Genomic DNA, 20,381 nt, shown 5'->3' on the forward strand with positions numbered 1-20,381 from the left:
CATTTTACCCTATCAAAGGCCTTAGCTATATCCAACTTGATAGCACACAAACCCTTCTTTTGTTTCTTCATCATGGATTTAATCTTGTGTAGGACTTCATGAACTACTTCTACATTATCACCAATGTCACTTTTAGGTGTAAAAGCGGCTTGATGTGGGGATATGAACAAAGATAGGAGGGGTTAGAGCCTAAGCTATTTGCAAGGATCTTAGCAATGATTTTATAGATCACATTTCACAAACTGATAAGTCTTAAGTTTGGTATTTTTATGGGATTGGATACTTTTGGGTTTAAGGAAATGAAAGTTCGATTAAGGATGGTGCCAAAATGTTCATCTCTAAAGAAAGTCTGAACCACTTGAATGATATCTTCCTTAACAACATTCTAGAATTTTGGTAAAAAATGGGTTGAAATCCATCAGGCCCCGGGACCTTCCTTGAGGTTGCTCATCTTTCTAAGAACTTTAAAGAATAGCAGAAAGGGATTGATTTTGAGATTCTGAAATGCAAGGATTGAAAAGAGAGATAATATTTTGATTGGCCATAGGCTCAGAAGAAGTAAGCAAATCAGAATAGAACTCAATGATAGATTTTTCTATGATAGAAGCATCATTAAACCAAATGTCATCTTCCAATAAAAGTCTATCAATAGAATTCTTACTTCTCCTATATGATGCATAGGTATGAAAAAGCCTAGTATTTTTATCACCACATTGAACTCTAGTATTCCTAGAATTCTATCTCTAGTATTGCCCCTCTCTTAACAAAAGTTCTTATGGAGTGGCTCTTGTACTGATAATGGCTAAAGTATTAGCCTCAGAAGGGATTAGATCATTAAGTGAAGCCAACTTATTCTCACGAATTCTTATTTGGTGAAAAATGTTACCAAATGTTTCTCTATTCCAATGGGAAAGGGATTTATGAAGGTTTGAGATTTTAGAATTGAGAATGAAAGAGGGGGAGCCTGTAACATGGAGTTGAAATTGTGTAATGAAGTAGGTAATCAAGTGAGCGGAGCGAACGTTCTGGGCCGACATGTGGGTATGTGGCCCAAAAAGTATTTTGGTTAGTTTCTGTCTATCCTCATTCTCGAGCAATTTCTATTTCACTCTCCATCTCCCTCCTTCCTTCTCAACCAAACCCAACTCTCTCTCTCCCCATCACAAACATATCTCTCCCTCTCTCTTCTCCACCTCCGCTCACGCCCCCACTGTTTGCAGTTATCTAGTATATGGAGGTGAAATTGTGATCGTATTTCCCTGGCAACAAGGGCCACTAGGAGTGACGGGCAGGCCGTTGAAAAAGTAAAAAAGAAAAAGTCAAGCACCAATGAAAGTGTTTTGTGCCAGTTCAAGTGGCATGCCGTATCCTCAAACTTGGAGGCAGATTTATGGCCAAATCTGGGACCAACAGCTGCTTCTGAACAAGTTTGACATCACCAAGACTCCAAGAGTTGCTTTTTCTTTTTCTTTTTCTTTTTCTTTTTTTTTCTTTTTTTGTCTGTCTATTTTCTACCAAGAGACGTTGGTTTTCACCGCCTATGCTATAAGTTTTGGTGATTCCATCGGGCACTCATCAAATTGGATTGGGCAACTCCTCAAAAGAAATTTTTTTACAAGTTTGCCATCAAAGCCTAGGCCCAGCCACCAATTCAACCAGTCTCGCCAAAACGAACCCTCTGGGCCGTTTTGGTATATACTCAAACGATATAGCCAAGTCGTTTGAGTGTATACGCAAACGATATGGCCACGTCATTTTGGTATACACTCAAACGACTTGTCCATACCAGAGGTTGTTCACCTTGGAGACCTGATGCGGTTATGAGTACGACCGGGCGCGATCGGCACTCGGTCCTCCAGATTTTCAAGGGCCGCCGGGGGCGCACCGGACACCACGCGACGTGCGGTGCTCTTCCAGCCGCTGGACCCTACCTCCGGCTGAGCCGTTTCCAGGGTGGGCAGGCTGTTAAACAGAAAAGATAACTCTTCCCGAGGACGACGTGACCATACTCAAACGATATGGTCACGTCGTTTGGGTGTTAGTTTGAGTAACATTCACACGATATGGCCAAGTCGTTTGAGTGTTACTCAAACAAACACTCAAACGACGTGACCATATCGTTTGAGTATACACTCAAACAACTTGGCCATATCGTTTGAGTGTATATGGAAACTATATGGCCAAGTCATTTGAGTGTTAGTTTGAGTAACACTCAAACGATATGGCCACGTCATTTGAGTATACACCCAAACGATGTGGCCAAGTCGTTTGAGTATACATTCAAACGATGTGACCAAGTCGTTTGAGTGTACACTCAAACAACTTGACCATATCGTTTGTGTGTGCATTTTAGATTTGGCTAATCATTTGGTATCACATGCAAGCGGTATGGCTGGGTCGTTTAGGGCTTCTATGTGGCGATATGGTGAAGTCGTTTAGACATAAACACCAATTACACTTTTCTTATACATAAACACCAACACTTTTCTTATAATACAAATAATTAATCGATCATAAGTGTATAATAATTTATTTAAACAATTATGTACAAAATTGAATTAGTAATGATCAATTATCAACACATCCCAATTGAATTAGGAAAATTAAAATCTGATTTAAAAAATTGGGTTAGGAACAACACAATTAATTACACCAACACAATTACATGCACTCTGCACTCTGCACTCTGTTATGACATAGTATATATATAACCAAGTTAAAACATGTAATCAAACATGCTAAAATCTAAAATAATAATTTGTTTTATATCTAAACTTGTTATTATTATTATTTTTCAATTGTGAATCATAAACTAGTTTGGGGTTTGGGGTTCAGTGTTCAGGGTTTAGAAATTTCATACCAACATATTTCACTTAATTATTCGAAATAATAATTTGTTTTATATCTAAACTTGTTATTTTTTATTTTATTTTTAAAATTGTGAATCATAAACTAGTTTGGGGGTTTGGGGTTTAGGGTTTAGGATTTAGGGTTTACAAATTTCATACCAACATATTTTACTTAATTATTCAAAATAATAATTTGTTTTATATCTAAACTTATTCTTTTTTATTTTATTTTTTCAAATTTTAAATTATAAACTAGTTTGGGGGTTTGGGGTTTGGGGTTTGGGTTTAGGGTTCAGGATTCAGGGTTTACAAATTTTGTACCAACATATTTCACTTAATTATTTGAAATAATAATTTGTTTTATATCTGAACTTGTTATTTTTTATTTTATTTTTAAAATTGTGAATCATAAACTAGTTTGGGGGTTTCGGGTTTCGGGTTTAGGGTTCGAGATTTACAAATTTCGTACCAATATATTTTACTTAATTATTCAAAATAATAATTTGTTTTATATCTAAACTTATTATTTTTTTATTTTCTTTTTCAAATTTTGAATCATAAACTAGTTTGGGGTTTAGGGTTTAGGATTTGGATTTAGGGTTTAGGGTTCAGGGTTTACAAATTTTGTACCGACATAAAAAAAATTAATTTCAAACATATTTCACTCAATTATCCAAATATAAAATAATAATTTGTTTTATATCTAAATTTGTTATTTTCCATTTTTTTTATTCAGTTGTGAATAATAAACTAGTTTGGGGTTTAGGGTTTACAAATATATTTCACTCAATTATTCGAAATATACCAAAATTTCAAATATATATAAAATACTTCTTACTCCTCCTTGCTCCTTTTTTTTATCAAAATCCTTACTCCTTACATAGAATACTCAAGTTTATCTACATACTCAAGTTTCTCTACATATTAGAATACTCAGGTTTCTCTAAATGGAACATGAAGATGAAGAAGAAGCATTTGTGGTGCAACAACAAATTAGAGAAGGAGAAAATAGAAGATATGGTGAAAGTGAAGAAGTGGAGCAAAATATTGAAGGTCAAGGTGAAAAATTTGAAGAATTTGAAGATGCGACTAGTCGAGCAAATGAGATGCCGAGAAATCGTCGACGACAAAGTGCAAACCTAAATAATGAGGTAACATTTGATTAGAATGAATACAAAATACTTGATTGATTGAATGAATGAATGAATGCAAAACCCAAGCCCAAACGACATGGATGGGTCGTTTGGGGACACTATAAAACGACATGGCTGGGTCGTTTGGCCTTGGGGACACTATAGAACGACATGGCTGGGTCGTTTGGACTAAATTTAGTTAGAAGTTTTTTTTTTGTGACTTTGAAACTAAATGCAAATTGTTTGAGACTCTTGTTTTATTCTTCTATATGTAGAATTCTTTGCCGCTATCCGGGAACCGATCCTCTGCAAACTCGAATGATGTGGATTGTCAACCGATTTTAAGTGATACAACATAAATTTTTACTACGGAAGAGGTATAATTGAGTAGGCATTGATTTCATTTTTTTTTAATTTTCTAATTGTAATTTTATTAGTATATTAATAATAGTTGTTATTTTTTATGTGTTTAGGTCTTTCATACATGTAGCGAGGCAATCGGTTGGGCAACCGCTAGAGGAAGACAAGTTAATGTTGTTGTGGCCATTGAAAAGTCGGAGTGTGCCAAAGGAAACCGAGTAGCAAGATTGAACCAAGAGAAGGTCACACAAGAAGGAAGGCGAAGGGAGGGCTAATAAGAGAAGGTCAGGAACCAAGAAATCGGGATGTCCATTTAAGTTAAAAGGTGTTTTCCAACGCGGCACTGTCGATAGTTGGAAAATAGAAGTTAGAAATGGTATTCATAACCATGTATTGGCGAAGACCCTTGAAAGACATGCATTTGCTACTCGTCTGACCGTTCCAGAGTTCGAGTACTTGTCAGAGATGAGTAAGTGTGGAATAAAGCCTAAACAAATTTTAGATTCCATCAAGAATAGGTATCATGAAAACATATCTAGTATATCCCAAGTCTACACTGCAAGGCAAAAGGTGAGAAAATTTGATATGAACGGTCTCACACAATCGCAGAGATTGCGTGAGTTGTTAGCAAAAGAACATTATTTTGAGGAGTTGAGACAGGATAAGAATACCGAGGAGATAACGGGGTTGTTATGGGCCCATCCAGAAGGTGTTAAGTTGGCTCGGACTTTTCCAACAGTTTTCATGTTAGACACTACCTACAAAACTAACAGGTATCGGTGGCCTTTCGTACAGTTTGTTAGGGTGAGTTCAACGTGGAAGTCTTTTACTGTATGTCAGGTGCTGCTTCAGTCTAAAATAATAGTCGACTATGAGTGGGCCCTGCATCATTTTAATGGCTTGCTTGGTGACTTAAGCCCATCCGTGATTGTGTCTGACAGGGACTTGGCCCTGATGAGTGTCGCTGACAAAGTTTTCCCTAACACACACAAGCATCTATGTAGATGGCATATCGCTACGTGCGTCCTTTCAAAATGTTACGATATTTTTCCAACTACAGAACTTGTAGAGAAGGCCCGGTTCTCATAGAACATTGTAGTCAAATCGAAGACAGAGGTTATTTTCCAACGTAGATGAGATGCTTTGGAAAAATATTACAGGGTTGAGTACTCCAATTTTGTTAGTTATTTGCGAGAGACTTGGTTTCCTCACAGGGATCGATTCGTATGTTGTTGGACTGACCAACACATTCACTTTGGGAGTACAATGACCAATAGAGTTGAAGGGTCTCATGCTCAGGTGAAGCGTGTACTAGGAAATGCAAACTGTCATGATTTTTTGAGTATGCTTAGCTTAATCCACCCGATTATAGAGATCCAGATGTTTGAGATTAGAGCTACCTTTAAGAGAAGTATGATTGTAACTCAGCACCACCACTGGATTCCTTCGTTTCGTGAACTCAAAGGCCTTGTCACACGCAAGTGTTTAGACTTGCTATTTGAAGAAATGGATACCCGCGTAAAGCGTGTTAAAGATGAAGAGATCAGGTGTTGGTGCTATTTGTGCACGAGCCATGGACTGCCATGTGCTCATGAATTAATTGATTTTGAAGAGCAAGAGCGGTCCATCCCTTTGACTGCTATTGACCCCTTTTGGAAAACATTGTTTGCTTCTCCCAATGTGTCAGTGGGTGTTGGCCCCGATGTTACACCTTCGATGGACTTGTTCATGAATAAGTTTGCAATGGTTTCTGAAGAAGAGCAAAGGGTTATGATTAGGAAGCTTATGGAGATTGCCGTACCATAAAGTACATAGCTAGTACCGCCTCGTGAGAAAGCAAAAACCAAAGGTCGGCCGAAAAGTAGTTGCAGCAGAAAGCTTCCAACTGGAGATGAGAACTCTTCAAAGCGAGATCCATCTCATTTTGAACATTCTCAACATGACCATGAGGAGTGGATCTCGTCACAACCAAATATTACGCCCACCCAAAACACCCACACCACACCAATAAAGAAGCCTTCTCCAAAAATACCAACCCAAAACACCCACACCACAAAAACAAATAAGCCTTCTCTAAAAACAACAAAAACAACCACACCAAGAAATAAGCCTTCTCCAAAAACACCAAAAACAACCACACCAAGAAATAAGCCTTCTCCAAAAACACCAAAAACAACCACACTAAGAAATAAGCCTTCTCCAAAAACAGCCACACCACGAAATGTTAAAGATGGGTTAAACTTTGGAAAGACGAGGGGTCTTAAGGATTACGGGTTGGATATTCCTGAAGAAATGCATAAATACATTGTTAGAGTCCATGACCCTGTTAGCGATGGCAACTGCGGTTATAGAGCTTTCTGCATTGCATTAGGAAGAAGTCAAGAGGAATGGCCGTATATAAGAAGGGACTTGTACGAAGAGCTTACTGACAACCTCCCCTTTTATTGTACTTTGTACAATCAAAGTGAGGTTTTTTATGCGATGAAGGAAATCCTACATGAAGAAGGTTATGCACCCTTAAATAAGTGGATGAGCATGCCCTTTGAGGGATACCTATTTGCTTCAAGATTTAATATTGTCCTCCTGCATTTAGGAGCTCGTCAGTGCTTCTTTATCATACCGCTGAGAACCCAAACAAATCCTGAAAGAGTGAAAAAAGTGTTGGGTAGCGCATATGTTGGTGGAAATTATTTTATCAATGTTGAACTTGTTGAAGATTGTCTGGTTCCTCCAGTAATGCACCAATGGCTTAGAGCTCGATATGATATTGTTGAAAGTTGGAATTTGGCCTTGACAGCAAAGAAATTGCAATTTATGGCATTGAATATTCCCAATCTAATATGGAAAAGCAAGCCCGTTGAAGACCCAACCGTACATGTTATCGACTAAGTTGTTTGTATGTTGTCGATATGATATTTTGTTGTAATTTGGAACAAGTGTAATTTGATTTTATTTTAATGTTAAGGCTTTTATTTGATTTGATTTGGAAATCGAGTGATCGACTAAGTTGTTTGTATGTTGTCGATATGATATTTTGATGTAATTTGAAACAAGTGTAATTTTATTTTATTTTAATGTTAGGGCTTTTATTTGATTTGATTTGAAAATCGAGTGATCGACTAAGTTGTTTGTATGTTGTCGATATGATATTTTGATGTAATTTGGAACAAGTGTAATTTGATTTTATTTTAATGTTAGGGCTTTTATTTGATTTGATTTGAAAATCAAGTGATCGACTAAGTTATTTGTATGTTGTCGATATGATATTTTGATGTAATTTGGAACAAGTGTAATTTGATTTTATTTTAATGTTAGGGCTTTTATTTGATTTGATTTAGAAATCGAGTGATCTACTAAGTTGTTTGTATGTTGTCGATATGATATTTTGACGTAATTTGGAACAAGTGTAATTTGATTTTATTTTAATGTTAAGGCTTTTATTTTATTTGATTTGGAAATCGAGTGATCGACTAAGTTGATTCGGACGGCAATCGAGTGATTTGGAAATAATGTTCATATGTTGTCAATAATGACCGAAACGACATGGTCAAGTCGTTTGGCCTTTATACCAAACGGTGTAGCTGAGGTCATTTGGGGTTTAAGGCAAACGATCTGACGAGGTCGTTTGGCCTTTATACCAAATGATGTGGCTTGGTCGTTTGAGTATTAAGCCAAACGATCTACCGCAGTCGTTTGGTATAAAAGCCAAACGATCTGACGAGGTCGTTTGGCCTTTATACCAAACGATGTGGCTGGGTCGTTTGGGCAAAAAGAATTTAAAAGTTCATTTTGTTTTTACAACACTTTCATATTCATCAAATTCCACTTAATCAAACATCATATTCATACTTAATCAAACATCAAATTCCACTTAATCAAACATCATTCAAACATCATATTCATCCATTCGTTCCAAATCAAATAATCCATCCATTCGTTCCAAAGTTACAAATTACAAAGTTAACAAAGTTACAAACCCTAAACTAAAACAAATCATGAACTATAACGCCCACCACTGTACTTGCACCTAGTCAAGTTGTACGCCCGTTCGAAGGAGGATCTTGCTTCTTCTGAAATATTATTCCCAACCAATAGCAGACCTCTCTCTAGCAAACGACTGGTTTCATCGATGATGTCATTCTGTCAAAAAAAGGGAAATCAAGATAAGTTACCAATCGAATGCAAAAAATCATAGTTAGAGAAACTCAATTAAAAATCACAATACTTACAATCGGTGAACAGTTAGGCAGTGTCTCCAGGGAGGGATGAATAAGAAGACACTCAGGGTTTACCAAAACTACATGAGAATTCCTCGCATACCAAGTCATGTAGTTTTGATGACACTCCCATGGATAAGACGAGATAGGTCCTCGATTGCAGGGTTGGATCACGTGATTCTGCCATGACTCCAAGTAAAATGGCCTAATATTGGTCTAGTTCACCTCATACCCGCATCCTGCCACAGTTCTTGTTCTCCAATTTGGTGTTGGAGGATCTACAGGTACAAGCTGCACGTGACCCCAACTGACGCACCACCCTTGCGACAGCGTAAAGCTCAACAATGTTGAAAAAACATAGCAATCCCTCAAAAAATGCAATGTCATCGATCGGGTTTGTATCTCTGATATTTTTGTAGGGATGTCAATCAACCTGAAACAAAATCAAATGTGTCATTAACAACTCCAATAATCAATTACTAAAAAAATATATAAACAAACTTAAATACTTAAACTTAAATACTTACATTGAAATAATTCAAGTCATCAAGTATATATCGCTCGATAATACTGCAATGTATGCATTGTATTGTAATAGTGTGGAGCGACTACTGTGTGTCTATGAGCACACGGCTGAGACAAGTGATAAGAGCCCAAAACTGTAGTTTTAACCCCTTAACAATCGTACTTTTAGACCAATTATGTGAATAATAAGTAAGAGTTAATATTGATTACGTGTTTTTATGTATTTCAGGCTTCAAAGTCTATTATGTGCAGAAATGTGCCACTTTAGCGAGATAAAGGAGCAAAGGTCAGTTGCTAAGGAGTTCTGTGATTAAAGGCCAATTTTCAAGAAGACAAAGCCTTTGTAAAGCCCGGTCAAAAGCTGAAAAGTCAAAGTCCACGGGCGTAAACAAATTGCACAAAGTCAGCAGAACTTCCGAAGACCATATCTTTGGACTCATACCTCGGAATTGGGCCTACCTTATGTCAAAACGACCAGCTCGAAAAGAGCTTTCCAATGGTCTAAGCCTTGGCCTAATCAGAGGAGCAAAAGTGGACGAAACATCTGTCGAAGCCAACTACAGCTGAAGAGAACATTTTGGACTAAAGAAATTGGGTTTTGGGCCCAATTTTCCGGCCCAAAACATGGCTCCAAGCCCATACACAATTTTTGGATCTGAAAGTATAAAAACAAAAGCTTGACTCTTTGTTAATGGTAGTTAGGTTAGGAAGCTAATGTTAATGAAGTTTAGGGTTAGAAAAAGATAGATCTAGATCTAATTTTTTACATTCATTCAATTAGTTAGTTTAGAATCATATTTAGTTTTTAGAATAAAGTATTAGTTCTTCATTTCAATTTAGATTATTGCTTAAATTCTTATTTAGATTTGATTGTCTTAAATTCATAATTAGTTATTCATTCAATCATATCACAATCTTAGTTCTAAATTAGTTTTAATTTCAGTTTAATTTAATTATGCCTTGTTCTTATTATTGTTCTTGTGTTGGGAATGGTAGTATAGAAATTTCACATCAAATCATTACTCTCACCATTGTTCCTTTTGGGTTTGATTAGTTGAATTCGATTTAAGTCTAGAGAGTTAAGAGTGGACGAATCCTTACTCATTATATTGCATGAATATGTTTTGAGAGTAAGAAGAATTGATTTAAACGTAAGAACGGTAGGATTACGTATTAGTGTTGTTAACATTAATATTTTGGATTATATTATTTTTACGGTTTATCAACAAGCTATAGTCGAAGTTTGGGACTGCTCTGAGTACTGGAAAATACTCATAGATCCACGCCTAGATATACACAAATAGTTAACATATTGATAGAGTAATAAAATTAACATTAAAAAAAATAAACTCTAAAATACTCAAGTTTTTCCTGTAGAAGAGCCATATAGCCTGTAACCCCTTTCACCTTCGCACATGTGGCAGCCCCAAGACCTCTATACAAAAACGCCAAAATTGCTGCACCCCATGCATACTCTTCTATCTCACTGAATCTCAACAACGGCCTTAGATAACATATAGGCACTCCAGTCCTAGACTTGTTAGTAAAAACGGCACATCCAAAGAAAAATAGGATAAAAGCTCTGACAGCCTGTTGGACTTCCTAGAAACTCGAGGCCTTCTCCACCACCTTCCCAGCAGCGTCACATATGGGGCTATCATGAACCTTGTTCGCAAAATGCTTCCGGATGAATTCTAGCCTTACTTTTGAAGTGAACCTGCTAGCTTCCATCTCCACCCCAATCAAATCAATGTCCAGACCCAGAGCACGATGTAGGAGATTTATCGATTCTTATAAGTTCAGCTCACTGTCCCCTTGCACTGCTCTTCCTCTAACTGTGACTCCACATATTTTGACAACATCGTCCAAAGTCACAGTCATCTCCCCAACTAGCATATGGAAGGTGTTGGTCTCCGGATGCCATCTCTCCACAAACACAGAGATTAATGGTGGATCCATATGCTCGTGATAACCCTCCACGAGATCAAACAACTCAGTCCTTCTCAACTGTTGGGCAAATCTCGGAGACCTTTGAAATTCATTCTTGAAATCCCATTAGGATAACTTCGCTAAGTGCGAAACACACTTCAACGCTGAGCGATCCTCCTGAAACAACTGAGCACACATTAGATATATATGAGCAGAAACAAAAGATTTTGTAAAAGAAAATCAAAGTACTACAGAAAAACAAAATATTACCTTTCTCTCCCAAACATCGCGAGCAACATGCACCGCACAGTCATACAACAACTCTGACTCATATGCCCACCTCCCCCCATACACACCTCTTTTAAACTCCAAATCATCATTAGATTTTCTTACGAAATCCAATACCAGAGGTGTTTCTTCAACTAGTGGCACATCTTCTACCACATCATCATCCTGCTCATCCCCCTCCTCACCCTCCTCATCACCCTCCTCATCACCTTCCTCATCATCCTCCTCACTCTCCTCTTCCACTATACTCTTCCCTTTGTCCATATTTACATCTAAACATATATTGTTATCACTATCTTCACTCGATGAATCAACTTCAGGAACCTCAGGAACCTCTTTTTCCAAATGGTCCCCTCTACGCGCTAATGCCGTTAAGCCCTCTGCCCTTTGTCTCTTTCTTCCAACTACGTCACTACCAGAGGAACCACCACCAAACAATTTCTTCACACTCTTGAATGTAGTTTATGCTACATTCTTCACATTCTTTGATCGAGGACCCATCGCTACAAAGAAAAATAAAACAAGTATTAGTAACTATAATAAGAGTTGAACAAAAAGAACGCCATATAGTCAAATAGATACTTAAACACCAAAGCCAAAATGCAGATTGAGTCCCAAACACAAAGAAAAAACAGTTAAACTTATCAATCAGCAAGAGATGTCAGTCATAGAATTAGTGATAAACAAAGCAATGTGGGTTGAAATTTAAGTTTAACCAAACGAAGGTCATTTTTGGTTTTGGCATTTTGAATATCAGGTTTTGGCGTTTTGAAAAACTGTAGCACTCCAGATAGAAAGTATATTTCTTGTGACCAATTATCTCCCAAAACTTGAAGAAGCTATTTAACAAGTGAATAAAACTACTGAACACAACCTCCCAAACAGATAGAATATAGTGCTCATTTTCCCATAATAAATTTCCAATAGTCCCTCCTAATTATACATATATGATACAAAATCCACTGAAATCCTAAAGATAAATATGCAACTTTGAAAAAAAAATCTCATACAACGACTACACCAAAACCACATCCTATGTTTAATGTATGTTTTGCAGGCTTTATGTTATGAGTTACATTCTTATCTCCCATTTAAAGATTTGCTACAGATGATCGGCTTAAAGATGTGCAGTTGTGCTGTGTCTGAGCCTCAAAATATGGGGATTGGTCAAGAGATAATCTTAGCTTGAATAGTTCTTCCAAGATGAGATGGATCATGCATCTCAATCCAAGTGGAAAGGGCAAGACAAGAAGTTCTAAGAATGTCCACAATGCTCGAAAGGCCCCTTGAGATTTGAGACAATGCTATCTACCCTATTTGGCTTAAAACAAAAGACTTCATAGAAATAACAATGGCTCGGAAATGATATTTTTTTACTATCATGGTGAAAAGTGAAGCGGAATGATGGGTTTAAAGGCTGAACCAGAAAATTATATTGTTATTAATATGTTGCTTCACAACAGGTAGCATCATTGCAGTGTTCGAAAGTGAACCTACATTCACAAACAAAGAACCGCACCCAATAACTACTCAACGATCAAACATAGCTTTAAAAGCCTTCACTAAAACTGGTGGGAGTGGATAATGTAGTGACCATCTTCTAATCTATAGTCAGTAATGTATATGTCCTACATCTTCAACACAACTACACTAACCAATAATATTAACTAACACATATGCAAAATATATGACATCAAATTAGAAAATACAAGAAAAAAAAAAAAAAAGAAACAATACCATCAGACTACTGTTGCTACTTGTTCTTAGAAGAGTTGTTGTTATTATTGTTTCTAGAATCACAAAAAAGAGGCGTTTGTTTACTTTACTGTCAAGACGAGAAATAAAATATTGAATGAAAACAAGGGTTTTTACAAACTACTTCTCCTAATTGAGTTCCAATTCTACACAAATAAACAAGGAAAGATGTGCAATAGGAAATGTAGTAATAAATGTAAATGGTACATTAGTGCTGTCAGTGACTACATATTTACTTATTAAGAAGTAAACTTCCGAATTCGGAGTAGCAGTTTTGGACACGACCCTAACGGGTTTGGATTAGGCACAAACAAGTTAGGGTTAAGAAAAACCATATCTACAATTCATACATCATTTATCCTTAGCATCCCCATAATTTTGACTAATCACGTATACATATATCAAAAGCATATATGTTATTTGTGTTACATATATGATTCAAAGGCACTGTTAAGGCAATGGTCACATCCTATGATTTGAGTTCTCCTAACAGTTTTTTTTTTTTTTTTTGGTAAATGATTTCTCCTAACTAGAGGGTCATTAAACATACATTTATAAAGACCAACATCCTCTATCAAATCAATATACACTACTAAAAAAAAGGGTTTTTATCTCGGTTCTAAAATTAGCCTTATCTCGGTTCTGCTGATAAGAGAGATAATATGTCATGTAAATGAGATAATATGTCCTGTAATTTAGGTACTAACTCTGAGTATAAATCTGTTATCTCGCCTCTTACTTAACCGAGATAAAATATATGGATTTTACCACTGGTGGATAGGAACTGATATAATAGGAAATTTCATTTATCTCACCATTGTGGAACGGATATAATAGGAAATTTCATTTATCTCACCATTCTAAAACTGATATAATAGGAAATTTAATTTATCTCACATTGAACTGATATAATTGATATTAAACCAAATATCTCGGCACTCAAATGATATAATAGCTATTATACCAAATATCTCGGCACTAAAATGATATAATAGCTATTATACCAAATATCTCAGAATAAATTAAAGAAAACAGAAATCCCAAAAAAAATAGAAGTCCAACAAAAATTGAACTCCCGCTCTACAGATTTTCGATCTCAATCAAAGGAATATCATTCAATTTAACACACGATAATGGCAACCGCCATTCTAATCCCAAGTATCTCGCTCTCGCTATCTCTTCGTGTATTTTTAAAACCACCTAGCTCATTCAACTCTAGATATCTTTGCTCTTATCAAGGTACACTACTTTTCTTTTGGCTTATCATATCTATATTGTGTATGCTACTCATGAAAGTACATTGCAAGTCTTGATTTGGGTCCAAGAATATCTTGTTGGGAAAGAAGGGGAAAACGATGTTCTTGAGCTTGAAGAATCCGCCCGGGTTTCTTGTTAGGACAAAATATCTCTCTCAAGGGATATATAGCACGAGAAAGAGTGGAGATAATTTCTGAAAGGATGATTCTTCTTCCGGAAGAAATTATGGAAGAACTCAAAGCCGAGCTTCGGGTGATTCTTGAAGGAACAAGGTGGCTCTCAAAGATAGAGAGGAGTTTTTGGTTATGCAGAAACTTGTTGAGAATAGGGTCGATTTGATCTGCTAAAACCCCGAGTAGAGCACACGAGTGCAGCTTGAAGTTCTTGTTGCGATTAACACCGAATTCAGGCATTTTACATCCAAACATATGTCTTTCGGACCTCTCTTATGGAGGTTTTCTTGTACAAGAGATGCAGAAATATAGCATGTCAAAACCAGATTCAGTGATGATGACTGTACTTGTGATGTGTGTAGCAACAGAAATGGTTTTCGCAATCACCGTATGTGTGTAATCTGTAACAAGTTTGATTTTGAGGTGAATACATGTCGTTGGATTGGTTGTGATTTATGCTCTCATTGGACTCATACTTTGTGCAATTCGTGAAGGACAAGTTGTCATGGGCCCCTTGTGTGAAGAGTGGAGGAAACCCTCCGAGATGCTTTTAGGTGCCGAGCTTGCAATCGAACATCCGAGTTGTTAGGTTGGGTGAAAGACGTGTTCCAACACTGTGCACCAGGTTGGGATAGAGAAGCTCTTGTGATAGAGCTTGATGTTGTTAGTAGGATCTTCCGCGGAAGTGAGGATCCTAGAGGGAGAAAGATGTTTTGGAAATGTGAGGAACTTTAGAGAAAATGAAGAGTGGAGTTTCAGAGTCAACAACATACAAAGTTATGCCGATGTTTTTCCAAGGTTCGTGATCTCTTATGCTTGACATCCTTTTCTTTCTCAATCCCTTAAATGTTAAGAAAAAGCAACTCCAAAGTTCCTTTGGAACTTTGATGATTGTTTCGAATCGACATAATTATCAATTATCGCAAAGATGGTTCTTTGATGATTTGAATATTCTTTTGTAGAATCTGATCGACTAAAAATTTGTATGTGATAATATATACATCTTGCAAGTAACTTGGTAGTAGTTTAAATGTTCATGTGTGTTTATGTGGATGGGGATAGAGGCGTGTGTTTATTTGTTGACACAAAACTCTCATTAAGTCTTCATTGAGCCTCTAGGTACCGTTATGGGGAAAATATATTTTTGATTATACTTCATTGAACCTTAAGTAACCTGTTAGTATTTTGTTTGGCATTGATTTTAGTGAAAGAAAGAAACTTGAATGCATCAGTTTGGACCGTAGTTTGTTGGTCACTTGGCCTAACTTAAGTTGGCTATTTAGGTAGCCTTAGTTGTCCTTATATATCCATAATTCCATATTAGTTAGGGCTTGCACAAACAGGTACAATTGATTCTTAACTACATATTTAGCTGAACCGAGCAAAAAAAAAAAAAAAAAAAAACTACATATTTAGCTAATCAATGTTTGAATGACTACATGATATGTAGAACGCCTGTTGAAGGGGCAGTAGGCCCCATACAATCCTTCTCACATAACCTGTTTCTTAATAGTATGTTGTGTCTTAAGAAAGAGGAGAGTTGTATACCAATTGTGTCAATCAATAAAAAAAAACATGTTTCTTATTATTTTGAGATGCCTTGGTTGACATAGATTTGACCTTATCAGGAATTTGAAAGATCAAGATGTCAACCAATCAAGTCGCCAAACCTAGCTGAGAAATTTAGATTACAAGGTATTTTACATCAACTTGTTCGTTGTGTATTATTTTGTAATGTGTCTGTTTGGACCTTGTATTTACCCTGTGTGATATACTTAACATAGCAGGAGCAATTTAAGAAAACCTTCATATCCCCAAGGGCAAGGTTCAAGTTGTGGATAAAAAAACAACACAATTCATCTCGATTCATGACATTCTAATTTTAATGCCTTAAATTCTTGATCTTGTTGTCATTCCTTGGACATTATATTTTATTGCCAATTAATTTTTAATGTAGTATTGTCATTTGGTTTTTAGTTGATTGGTTTGGATAAGAGAGGGAACACTAAAATAGAAATTATGGGGAATGATTTGGTAGAAATTTGGAAAAGAGTTGAATGGGTAGAAGTGATATTCCTTTTAAGGTGACCACCGTTGAATGGTGGTATTGGGATCATTTTGGATAGTTAGATGGTGAAGACTTGAACATTATTCATAGTCGTGGTCGGATATCGGTGGTTCTGTTGGAAATTTAAAATTGTTCACTTTTGGATGTGAAATGGTTCCTTTGAAGGATAAGGGGGTGGTGAGACGTTTTTCATATCAACAGCAACAATTTGGTTTGAATTTTTTACAAAGTGTTTTGAGCTCTTGAAAGTTTGAAAGCTTCCTACGTGAGTTGTGCTACATTGAGTACAGTGTCTGCACTTTTGACATGTTACAGACAACTGTTCAATTTTCAAGTTCAAACCTACTTGAATTTTCATGGGCTTATATTGAGTATTGGATTTCAACTTTAACACTGGTTGGGGCAAAATTCAAAAGTTTTTGGCTAGCCCAATGGGCTGTCTTACATTTTGAATGTATAGGAGGTAATGAGGTATTGAGGTAACATTCCTTACCATTCTTATGATCTTCACAAAACGTCAGACCACTCTCAAAATAGTAGTTCACTAATTTTGGATGTGCTAGAAAAGCTTATGGTTGTCAGAGTTTTGTTGGACTTGATCTCGCAAACTTCGATGATATTTTTGGCTCTAAAAATAATCATTGGCTATTGATGGCTAATGTCATTAAGCGATATAATAATGCAATTCATATATAAATGAAGTGAGTGTGATATAGCAGAGTCCAGCCATCTTGTCTATATATGGGATCCCACATTCCTACCTGAATTCGGACTATGAATGTACGTCTGTTTATTATTATTATAGTTGATGTTATTGAGTGTGGAAATACTAGTAATCAGTTGTATTTTTTGTTCCCCAGGTGGGAAAAAGGATGAAGTTCCTGTAAGTCTAATATATAGACTCCATAATTTATATTCCAAGGGACTTCCATTTGCGGGACCAATCTCCACATTGAGGACAAATGAAGCTGAACTGGTACACTATTTGAATTATGATTGCTTGTTGATACTCAAGACTCTCTCTTAAATAAGTTTTTTTTTTTAAAAACTTGTTAGGTTCAAGCTGTCCTTCAAATGCTGCAAGGGTTTTAGAGCTCTCTCTTTTATTGGGATGATGACAGTTTTTGTCCCAAAACTGGGATTTATCTGGAACATGTTTCTCAGACAAGTCTCACTTGTATGCACTGTTATTAACTTATTGTATCAGTATAGAGCCTGCAGGTGTTTTAAAAAGGTCATCTCATCCTGTAGTCATCAAGTGATTGGTTTATTTCAGTATATTTCTCAGTTTTTAACTTATAGTAATTGTTATGTATTGTTTTAGCATGGTGATGAAGGTCAACTAAGCATGGCATTTGCGACTGAAAAGCAAAAGGTTCCCCAGATTAGGTGATTTTCTTGTTTACAAAGAGAGAGAAAGAAAATAAAATGAAACTGGCAAAATGGTTACAAAGCTGTTTTTCTTCACTGTTTATGATCTTCACTCTGTTATCAGTTTTTGTGATGATTCTTTTATGTTTGTTTGCGGTTGAGGGTGAATCGTGGAAATCGTGGAGTGGAACATATTATGGAAGTCAGATTTCTGAAGGAGGATATGGGTATCTTCGCAACCCACTTCCGGACTCAAAGACGCCTAGCAGAGCATATGGGACTTATCTAGTGTATGGCAACCACCAACAAGCAAGCTGAATGTCTGATCAGCTCTCATCTTTTTCTCCAAATACGATTAGGCTCTTATATAAAGTGTTAACAGTTAAATCATCATGAATTGCAATTAGTGAACTATATTGTTGACTTTGAACTATGACTTAAAGTCAAGCTGAGAGTCAATGGTGCCTCATCGTCTACGTGAAGACAAATTTTATTTCTGCAATTCCTATCTCGATTATATTATTTTAAATGCACAAAAGCGTCTATTTATTAACAACGTTTTTTGCTCTTAGGTCGATTGGTTTAAGAAAGATGGAGATTCTGTAAGTAACGGGACACAATTTGCCAAAGTTTCTGGTAAGGTCACTATTGCAACATTTTTATACTTGTTCAACCCTTCATTTTTTTTGCCATTCTTCTTTTGTTTATATTCTCTCTTATTGTGTGGTTCTATTGCTTAGAAGTAACTTCTAAGCAATGTGAGGACCCTACATCTATCCTACGAGAGCTTCATTGGGGTGAGATATATAGCTTCCAGTGACACACATAGTAATGATTCTTGAGCAATCAAATAATTCTGTTCAGGCAGGGGCCTCCACTAAAGATGCACCTCAAGTTGAGTCCTCGGTTGCCAAGCGTGGAGATATTCTTATTGACATCAATGACCGATTCCCTCGGGATTTCCTGTCGATATATTTTCAAAGGAAAGATTGATCAAGACTCCTCTAGCATAAGTCTCTGTTGTACAATGATGGAACTGGATTGAGCATAAACATTGGTCATTCTTTCAGAAGTTAGTACTGGGATGAGTTTGTTAGAAATGATGTTTCTATTATGGATCGGGGACCATCTTGGATATTCGTCTCCACTTACTAAAGTTGATGAAGAGAGTCTTGGAGCCTATAACTTTTCACAGCTGATGACCAACGTGAATATATACCTTGGGAGTTGTGGATTCTCAATTTTTTTTTGAGTAGGAAATTCAGCAGGAACCATCTGTCTCCTTTCCCCGCATATATAGAGAAAGGTTAAAAATGTCTTATTATAGTTCGAAGAATAGTAATTGATACAATATTTGAGTTTCTATAAATAATTGACTGATCACTAGTACTTTTTGAAAGTTACGTTCATGTTCGACATTGTTCTTTCTTATCTTAATGAAATAAGTTCTTCAAAGAATTTATTTATGTTGGGTTGCTTTTGTTAATTGGTGTTGATGTTTATGAATATGAAAGGGAATGTGGTGGTTTGGGACAGGTTTTTATTTTCTGGTTAATTGTTATAAGCAATACCAACAAAAAATGACAAAGGGTGAGATAAAAGGTTGTCCAACAATCTCCTTTTCCAAAAGAATTTATCACGGTTATTTTTTGATATTATCTCGGTTTCAATAAAAAAAACATCTCAGTTTTCTTCTATACTAATTGGTTTCAATCAACAATTTATCTCGGTTTTATTCTATATAATATCGGTTTTATTTAGAAAACCGAGATAATATATTTAGATAAGATGTCAGACTTCTGAGATAATTTAGTAGCTTATTATCTCGGTTTTGTAGAACTCTATTACCTCAGTGGATTTTACTTCGGTTGTTTTTTCTTAGAAAACCGAGATAAAAACTCTAACATCTCACCTTTTAGCTGAGCTTATAAGCCCTTTTTTTAGTAGTATATAAAGACCACTAGAACAATTAAAACAAAACAACATCCCGCTATCAAATCACCATAACGGCTGTAAAGGTGTGATGTGTTATTCCTCTACAAACAGTCTTTGGAGGACTGATATGGATGGATGGGTGAGACCGAGTTCGGCTTTTTGGAGCTTAATCGCCACGATCTTACTCCGGTTCTCGGGTCGAGTAGAATCAGTCCGGGCGAGTTCATAGGAGTGGTATTTATAGAGATTGAAAGTGTATCTTCACCCTCCACGTGTAAAGGATGTCACCAACGTGGGGAGGGATCATGGGAGCACGGAGAAATATCTACATAGGTCCGGCTTTGTGATGATGAGGAATGGCGATCAGGCTTGGCGTAGCTTGCGGCCGTGACTAGTGACCGACAGTTAGGATGAGTGCAAGTACACCTTGGTCATGATTTGCTACGGATAGGGTCTGCGGTCATTGCTCGGGCGAAGTTCGCGATGATGTTGCGACCGTCCCGCGGGCGGCGATGTTGGCT

General features: G+C 36.6%; 1 long non-coding RNA gene across 1 annotated transcript; it reads left to right on the forward strand.

The window, feature by feature from the left end:
- Positions 1-16,112: 16,112 nt before the first annotated feature.
- On the forward strand, positions 16,113-17,935 carry LOC147515525 (uncharacterized). Its single transcript, XR_015213450.1, has 4 exons — positions 16,113-16,181; positions 17,415-17,530; positions 17,611-17,788; positions 17,879-17,935. It is a non-coding gene; the product is annotated as an uncharacterized LOC147515525 (long non-coding RNA).
- The last annotated feature ends 2,446 nt before the right edge of the window (positions 17,936-20,381 follow it).

Source organism: Coptis chinensis, chromosome 2 (assembly GCF_015680905.1).
Source record: "Coptis chinensis isolate HL-2020 chromosome 2, ASM1568090v1, whole genome shotgun sequence".
In the NCBI taxonomy this organism is placed as follows: Eukaryota; Viridiplantae; Streptophyta; class Magnoliopsida; order Ranunculales; family Ranunculaceae; genus Coptis; species Coptis chinensis.